Source organism: Mus musculus, chromosome 1 (genome assembly GCF_000001635.26).
Source record: "Mus musculus strain C57BL/6J chromosome 1, GRCm38.p6 C57BL/6J".
Taxonomy (NCBI): Eukaryota; Metazoa; Chordata; class Mammalia; order Rodentia; family Muridae; genus Mus; species Mus musculus.
This window is the reverse complement of record NC_000067.6, coordinates 193440862-193450402: the sequence shown is the minus strand read 5'-3', so window position 1 is coordinate 193450402 and position 9541 is coordinate 193440862. Positions and strand designations below refer to the sequence as shown.

The 9541-nt window shown below is 44.6% G+C and overlaps 1 annotated feature.

Moving 5' to 3' along the window:
• Positions 218-1074: an enhancer, noted in NCBI's record as "VISTA enhancer mm935". NCBI's record gives its function as "enhancer in: branchial arch[4/11]" and the evidence as "EXISTENCE:transgenic organism evidence [ECO:0001131][PMID:17130149]".

Here is a 9541-nt window from a genome sequence, read left to right as displayed (position 1 = left end):
TGGATAGCTCTCAGATCTTATGTCAGGGAGGCACAAAAGCCCAGGAAGGGAATGGTACATCAGGCCCTTCCATGTTCACCCTGTGGCTGTGCTTCTAAATGAAGGAAAACTGAGCAAGAGAAAAAAAAAAGAAAGAAAAAACCAAAAAAACAAAAAACTTCTGAACTCAGACAAGGTGATAATAAAAGACAACCAGGGTTTTATGAAGATGGCCCTGGACAAAGAGGTAGCAGATGGTGTCTGACTCAGTTCCAATACTTTGCATCTTCAGTGAGGTATTGTAGCCTCTTAGAGCCTCCAAAACTGGGCTAGTAATCCTGCCCTAGGTCCTCAGGTGGCTGCCCAACTATTCTGCCTAACAACTCTGCTACAGGCCCTCCAGCAGCTGCCCAGCCATCCTGAACGACTCTAAAGAGACACCCTCAGGAAATACAAGGCTCGGAATTTTCTCTATCTTAAAGTGACTTCCGGAGCCCCCAGGACAGTTATTTTAGAAAAGGTTGAAAGTAAGTTTTCAGGCCTGTGGGCTAATGCACTTCCCTCCGAAAAGAGTGATTCTTAGAGGCGCTCAGAAGCTGGGAAGCTAGCCATAAATAAGGCTTATCTGGCCTGTCCTGCATTGCCAAAATTCTTTTGTTCTGAAATTTAAACAAAGACAGACCTGATGTTTTACTGACCCCTTGTGGACATAAGAGGAAATGGATTTTTCCGGCAGATTTGTATCTCCTGTCATGACTAAGGAAGCCCAACTTTCAACCTCACTGGCCTGATGGAATCCCACAAACTCTTCCATCATCATCCCAGGACTCCCAACTCCTACCCCAGGCACTGGCAGCCATCTCCACTGACCAGCTAACTGGCACTTCAGTCTGTCTGGAGAGCCACTTGACAGCACAATGCTAGATAAGGAAGGCACTGGCATAGTCCCAGGAAGCCATTACAGCACAGACTGGAGTTCCTTCCCTGCCAGAGACTCTGACTGGAGTAGGGAGCGCTGGGGATCTACATCTTACCAAGCAGCAATTCTGATTCCGTGTATTGTTCTGCAGGACCAACCTGAAAATGTCAACATGCTCAAGGTCCCTCCTCTCAGCAGTGAGGAAATTAAGACATTAAAGGGCTGTTCAGTCAGGACTGCCAATAAAGCATGTAAAAATCAATAAAGTCACACAAGCATGAAGGCCTGGGTTTGGTCTCACACCCAGGTAAAAGTTGAACATTATCCTAGTCTGCCTTCTATTGCTGTGATAACCACCACGGCCCAAAGTAGCCTGGGGGAAGGGGTTTGTTTGGCTTATACATCCTTACCTCAGACTATTATTGAAGGAAGTCAGGGCAGGAACTCAAGCAGGAGCAGGGGCAGGAACTATGTGGGAGTGCTGCTTAGCGGCTGTTCTTAGGCCCACAGTTATCTTACCTTTCTTATACAGTCCAGAACCACCTGCCTAGGGATGGTACCACCCACAGTGGGCTGGGCCTTCCCACATCAATCATTAATCAGGAAAATGCTCTACAGATGTACCCATAGGCCAATTCAATGGAGGTGTTTTCTCAGTTGCAGTTCCTCTCCCCAGATATGACTAGGTTTGTGTAAGTTGACAAAACTAAACAGTACAGGACTTATGATGGGCTATGGTCCCAGCACTGGGTTGGGCCAACAGTTGTGGTGGGCCTATGGTCCCAGCACTGAGGTAGACCAACAATTATGGTGGGCCTATGGTCCCAGCACTGGGGTGGGGCAACAAGAGGATCCCTAGGGCTCACTGGACAGCTAGCTTAGCCTTATTTGTGAGTACCAGGTTCAGTGAGAGACCTTGTCTCAAAAAAAACCAATGTAGGGCTCTTGAAGAATCACACCCAGGATGACCTCTGTCATCCGTCCATGTGTGTGTGTGTGTGTGTGTGTGTGTGTGTGTGTACATGTAATCACAGGTATCTGAGGAGGCCAAAGGCAACGGGTAAAGTTGGAGTTATAAACAGCTTTAAGTCACTCATTGTGGATGCTGGGAACTAAACTTTGGGCCTCTGGGAGAGCAGCTACTGCTCTTAACCTCAGAGCCACCTTTGATAGTCTTTATTCTGTAACCTCTTTATTCTATGGTGTAAGAGGTTACACTGGGGTCTACCAGGAGGCCACCCACCCCACCTTATAGGTGTGAAAATGGAGGCTGAGAAAGATGAAATGATAGGCAACAAAAGGCTTCAAGTTAGTGTACTTTAAACCTGAATGTCCCCCACTGCACCAATCCAATCCTATAACACTCAACCCTGATGCAACTGAAAAGCTGTCGAATTCTACACTATGTGATTCTATAGGTTAAAATTTCCTCTTGCTCTGTGGAATGAACTAAGGCCAAAGCCATGGGTATGCTTTATACCTCCGTGCATATATTACAATATGTCACATGTGATACCCATTTGCTATGCTGCAATACATTCTCAGGGAATCCAGCAAAACCGTAGCTTTAGGGTCTGCAGGCATGCTCGTACATGCATATGTCTGCACGGTCTCAAATATATGCATGTGCACACACACACACACACAATCTATCTTCAGAGAAGGCTCTGAAAGTGCAGATGGTAGAGAGATGACTAAAGCCTGCTATGATTAGACTATCCTGGGTGGTTTTAATCCAAAGGAAGAGAATAAAGAATTCTAAATAAGGAGTGATCAAACATGCAGTTACTTTTGCTTGTTCTCGCAGCCTTGTTAATATTACTGCAAAGGGATTTTCAAAGCACAGGTTCTCAAAAGCATAGAAACAAAATGATACAAGCAACAAAATGTTAGAAGCTGCAAAACAGAGTCGTACCTTAATGACTAAGCAAACAAAATGTTAACCCGAAGCCAGCAGTAGAGATACCTCATAAGTGAGGCAGTCTATACCGACAGTACTACAAAGGCTTGGGGACTCACAGAGCAGACACCACTCTGGAGTGTGAAGGAGGCTGGAACTGAAGACAGGAGGTCATGTCTCACTGAGGTCACATATACTGGTTACTCTTCTCACCCTGACAAGAGGCCTGATGGATAGTATATGGCTCACAGCAGTGGCAAAGGAATGCCACTGGAACACTTTACATCTTAGCAGTTTGGGGGGAAGCAAAAAGGGAGGGAAAGAGGGAAAGAGAAAGAGAGAGAACTCAGGCCCACCATACAGCAACCCACTTCCTCTTGCTAAAACCCACTTCTTAAAAGAAACTCTTAAAACAGTGCTACCAGCTGCAGACTAAATGTGCATCGAACGAAGCCTTAGTCCCCAGCTAGAAGTGGTCAGAGATGCCCTAGTTTGTTTCTCTATTGTTGTGATAAACTTCTCACCAAAAGCAATTTGGGGAGCAAAGAGTTTCTTTGGCTTATAAGTTGCAGTTTGTCTTAGAGGGAAGTCAAGGCAGAAGCTGAAGCCGAGAACACAGAGGTGCAGCTTGCTCTCCAAGACTTGCTCACCTTGCTTCCTTATACCACCTAGGCCCACACTGCCCAAAATGGGCTGGGCCTTCTTCCATCAATTAGCAATCAAAAAGATGCCCCTACACACTTACCTACAGGCCAAGCTGATGAAAGGAATTCCTCGGTGGAGGTTTCCCTCCTCCCAGGTGACTCTAGTTTGCTTCAAGTTGATCAGAATTAACCAGCACCGGATGTAATGAAACCCAAAAGGTGGCAGGTTCTGAGAGGTCTACGGGTCATTGAGGTGCTCCCTGGAAAGGGACAGAGAGACTCTGAAACCTCTTTCCTCTTTTTTCATGGCCTGCTCATGAGGTGAGCCGCGGTGACCAACAGCGCACTCTCTCCTGTAATGTGCCAACTTGTCTAGACCAAGGAATGAAACCTCTGAAAAGGAACCAGAGCAAGTCTCCCCTCTTTTTATGTTGGTTACCTCAGGTATTTGTCACAATGGTGGGAAGCACCTCCTGAGGCTCACACAAATCTTTCCTCCCAAGTACCCAGGTGTGGCATCTCTCCTACCCAGACAGAAGTCTGGAGTGCTCCTCTCTGAAGGGATTCAAACAAGATCTCTGGAGTGATAGACACCAGCTAGAGTTGAAGATGGTCATACTAGAAGCAGCATGAAATGAACATTTATTTCTAGCATATTGTGACCTTCAGCTGTGTCCTCCAATTGGTTTACAGAATGCCGCCAAATAAGCTGAAAATGCAAATGCCTGAGATATGATTTCTTTGGAAAATCTAGACAGCTCAAAAGGACAGTTAAGGATCTTCCATTGACCCACCCTACCACATCCCAGAGTCTCAAGCTAGCTCAAACTCCAGTGTTCATTCATTTGTAACTATGAGCAAATCACCAGCAACTCCTAAACATGAAAGGCTTCCTCCAATAAAAACATAAACACCAAAATTAGAGTATCAATAAAGGAACAGACAAGCAAGGAAGACTAGAAGTTTAAAGTTTGCATTATCAAATTCACAGGAGAGGTGTATGTGTGAGACAGAAACAGCATAATTAAAGGGAAATTAAGACAACCGAAAATATCCTTGGATGAGTGCAGAAATAGAATATTCAACAGAAATGTTCAAGGTTAGTTTGAGGACTGTGGATGTGGCTCAGTTGGTAGAAAGCTTGTGCCGTGCCCTTGGTTATGTCTATACCACACAAACTGGACGTGGTGGTACCCACTTGTGATTTCAACACTCAGGAAGCAGAGGCAGGAAGATCTGAAGTTCAAGGTCATTCATGGCTGCAATGCACGCTCATAGCCAGCCTGGGCTGGGCAAATGGGACCTTATCTGGGAAAGAAAAAGTAACTTAAGGAAATTTCCTAAATAGAGGGGAAGGAGAGGGCGAGAGGGCGAGAGGGCGAGAGAGAGAGCCATTTTCCTCCCTTGGGCTTCCACAACAGAACACCATGGGCCAGGCAGTTTATAACTGTTCTGGAGGCTGAGAAGACCAAATGCTGGAGAATTCCCTGGTTTACTGAAGGCCATCCTTCCAGTGTAACCTTTTCAGGGCAGAAGTGGAGAAGGGCTCTCAATGGCACTTAGAAACATCCGTGTGTGTGTGTGTGTGTGTGTGTCTGTCTGTCTGTCTGTCTGTCTGTGTGTCTGTCTACTTGTCTGTGTTTGTGTGTATATCTGTAGCTGTGTGTGTGCATGTGCACTCATGCTACAGTACCCCAGTATGTGGGAGGAGGTTACTATAAGGTTACAACCTTGTAGAACATTGTCTTCCATCTTCCAGCTTGAGATGGTCTCTCTTGTTCGCCTCTACCTACTCCTCCAGGCTACCTGGGCTGCAAACTTCTGGGGATTCTCTTGTCTCTGCCTTCCATCTCCCAGTTGGAGGACCAAAATCACAGATTTTCATTATCACATCTGACTTTACATGAGTTCCAGGATCAGAACTCAGGTCTTTATAGTCACAAAGCAAGCACTTTGTCTACTGATCTGTCTCCCTAGTACCAAGGTCACTTTTATTAGGACACTAACCCCACTCCTGAGGGCTCCACCTTCTTGACCTGAACATGTTTCAACCTCACCCCGATACCATCACATCAGAGATTCAATTTCAACGTGCCACTTTGAGGAGGACACAAACATTGAGTCCATATCCAGAAAGGAAGAGAAAATTAACAGAGCCACAAAGCTCCAACATTCAAATAAGACAGTGGAGAGAGAGCCAACAGAGAGCATAAAAGCATTTGTGAATCTAATCAATGGACTTTCTATAGTTAAAACACAGGCATTTCCTGGTTGAAATGGCCTGTTAAATAGCCATCAAAAGGCCAGTGGCATTATAGTTCTTATAATGTCAAAACAAGAAAGGAAATTAGGGTGCTCTAGAATCTTTTTGGAGTGGTGTGGTCAGAGGAATGTGAAGATATATATATGGTGGGTGGCTGGATTGAGAATGGCCCCATAAGCTCATGTGTTTGAACACCTGGTCCCCAGTTGGTACCACTGTTTGCAGAGGTTAAGGGTACATTTAGGAAGTGAGTCATGCTGGAGGAAGTCCATTGCTGGTGACAAGCTGTGAGAGTTTACAGCCTAAACACTCTCCAGTGGGTTCTCTGCTTTGTGTTTGTAGTTTTGTTTTTAACAACATACTTGTCTTGGTTTGGGTTTTATTGCTGTGAAGAGACACCATGACCAAGGAAATTCCTATAAAAAAAAAAAAAAAAAAACCAACAGCACATAATTGGGGCTGGCTTACACTTTCAGAGGTTTGGTTCATTATCATCACAGTGGGAAGCATGTGGGCGGGAAGTGTGACAGTGTGTAGGCAGACTTGGTGCTGGAGGAGCAAAGAGTTCTACATCTTGAACCTAAGGCCACTAGAAGAAGACTGACTCTTCTGCACCAGACAGGGCTTGAACACAAGGAGCCCTCAAAGCCCACCTACACAGTGACACATGTCTACCAACAAGGCCACACCTCCTAATAGAAGCACTTCCAGTAGGCCAAATATATTCAAACCACCACAATACTTTTATAAAAATATTTTTTTTCAGGGCTAGAGAAATGATTCAGTGGCTAAGAGCACTTATTGGATCCAAGTTTCAGCCCCAGCATTCAAATTTGGCAGCTCACAACTACTTATACTACAGTTCTGGAGAATCCAACACCTGAAGGTCTGCCCCCCCACATGGTGCACACAAATTTATGGAGGCATACATACATACACATGAATAAAAGTAAATAAATAACTTAAAATTGTTTTTCAAAAGCTATTGAGAAGCCAAACATGGCAGCACACACCTAAAATTCTAGCACTCAGGACACTGAGACAGGAAGGTCCTTTAATCCAGGGCAGCATGGGCTACAGAGCAGGATCCCACCTCAAACAAGCAAAAGGAGAAGAATTCCAAGAGCCCTTTAGAACTGTGAACATTCTTTGCCTCTGTACCAAACGGCAACAAGCACGTACTTGTTCATAAAGGTTATTGTGGAATCTAAGATTCACCAATGGACCAATAATTTTCCTCAAAGATTCCTTGAAGAACTAGGAACTGTCAGGCTCCACAGTAGAAGATAAAAGTTTTGCAAAATTCTGGGACTGGAGAGGTTGTTCAGTGGTTAGAACAATGCTGCTCTTGCAGAGGACCTTGGCTCTCTTCTCAGCACCCACATGGTGGCTCACAGCCATCTGTAACTCCAGTTAAAAGGGTATCAATGCCCTTTTCTGACCTCTGTGTTCACTGCACTTATATGGCTCACATGCACACATGCAAATGCATACACATAACATAAATAATAATAAATCTAAAAAAACTTCCCAGAATGCAATTTTCAATTGAAAATACAGTTTCACGAAGCAAGAGTGTTGCTAGTTGTTGACTTCAAACTGACTAGACTATGCAGTATAACTATTAAACATACTAGCTGAATACCCACCCCTAATGGGTGACAGTTTACTAGCAATCCTTTCTGGGAAAGGCATGTAGCCTGACCCACCACAGAAGCCATCATACACCCATACAGGCAGCTGTTCATGGTGCTTTGATGAGCAGCAGAGGAATCCGTGAAATCATTCTTATATTGTTAGACAAAATAGTTTTTAATCATAAAGGAAGTCTTAAGGGAAACTAACTTTGTTTTCTTGTTGTTGTTGTTTGAGTTTTTATTGTTGCTTGTTTGTTTATTTTGGGGCTAGGATCCCATGGAGCCTAGCTTGTGATGGAGGATGGCCTTGAATTTTTGTTTCCCTGCCTCTATCTCCCAAGTAATGGTGTCACAGGCATGTGCCACCACATGGCTATGTTTTATGCAATGGTAGGAGTTGAACCCAGGGCTTAGTGCATGTAGGGTAAGCGACTCCCCAGCTCAGTCAATCTTAAAACAACAACGAAAATAAAACAGCAACGGTCAGGTGGTTAAGAACATGAGTCCTTCATTTGTGTATTGTTTGGTTTATACTAAACTACCAACAATTTTTTTTGCTTTTTCACAATATATGCACCAACCATCTACCATGAGAATGCCACTATAAATAAAAACATGTCTTCGTTTTAGAACGTGCTTTGATCTCACATATATCCTGAAAGAGTACTAGAGATACCCAGAGACTCGACGCCACTGTCCTAGGACAACCACCAAATAAAACTAGTCTGTTTCCATTCTGTGCAGCAAGAAGTCGAACAGGTCCACAGCATCCTCAGGAGAAATGGGGAAGTTCTATTACTCTGCTGCTCAAATGAGGAATTCCCTTTTGAAAGGGTTGCTCCTAAGTGCATGAATACTTTATAATGAAATGAAAATAAGAATTAATATCACAGGCCAAACAGATTATCAGGCTGCCAGCTCTAGTGTGGAAGCTTTCAGCTGCATTTGTAAGCTCCTTGAATGCTCTCTTCTGCCCTCTCTCCATGATCAAGATGAGGAAGTCAGTGAAGCCACCATGCTCAAGAGTGAAAACATGGCCAGGACTCAGTCAGCAGGCAGCCTGGAGGCCTGGAGCAGAAGCCGGGTTTGGCCTAGATGCACAGGGTTTTGTGATTGGATCATTGGCCTTGCCAAGTTGGACTCAGACTTACACTTGGTTTTTGTTTGTTTGTTTGTTTGTTTGTTTACCTGTGGGACCTCTGCTAATGCACTTTGACCTTTCTCATTTCTTTATCTATGGACATCAATTATATCCACTCTCAGAAAGCACAAAATGAAACAGTGAAGGTCAAACTACCAACTCTGACTTTGTAATTACCTATTAATATTATTGCCACTGAAAGCCTACACGAGAGGTCCTACACTCTAAAAACAGTGTATGAGCAAAGATTATGTACAGACCGGGTCCTCAAGGAGCTGTGAAGAGTCAGCCAGGGAAGAAGGGCCGGTAATAACAGAAGCACTGGACCATAGACCTTAGAAGAGAAAGACCCTGTGTCCATCATAAAACTCGGAGAACCTCATCCTCTTTCCACTCAGGGATCATGCACAGGAAAACCAGATAAATGTCAAGCTGCTAGAAGCTGCAGACCCTGCAGCCACCTTCCTGTGAGTCTGAAATGGTCTCCTCCACCACCAAGACACTCCATGAAAGCCCTGTGCCCTGTACACTTCACTTTAACTGAGATAAAGAACAGCTGGCATGAGAAAACACACCACAGGGTTATTCTACAAAGCAGACTTCCTGAGTCTCCTGTGGGCAGAATGTAGGCTTTCACCAACTGGGCTCCCATGGAGGACAGGGCTAAGCTGTGAGGTAGGAGACTCCATGGGCTCTGGCAGCTTGAAGCCAACATCCAAGACTTGATGCTAGCTGACTTCATCTTGTTTCTATACTACCACAAGGAAGATGATGAATTCCTAAGAGAGAGAGAGATTCTGCCAATGATAGGGCTGCTTCCTGTGAGCATCCCTGCACTCTGGGGAATGTAACTGTGACATCCCTCATACCCTCCCAGAAGGAGCAAAGAAAACAGCTCCCTACACTATGCTGAGGAAGAAAGCTGGGCTCCTTGAAAATGCTACACCAACAATGTGACTTTTGCTTGCAGAATAAGATGAAACAGCCACTTAGGAATAAGAGACACAATTTTGAAGTTAGCTGTGCCTTGATCCCCACATCTGCTGAGCAGGAGTAAT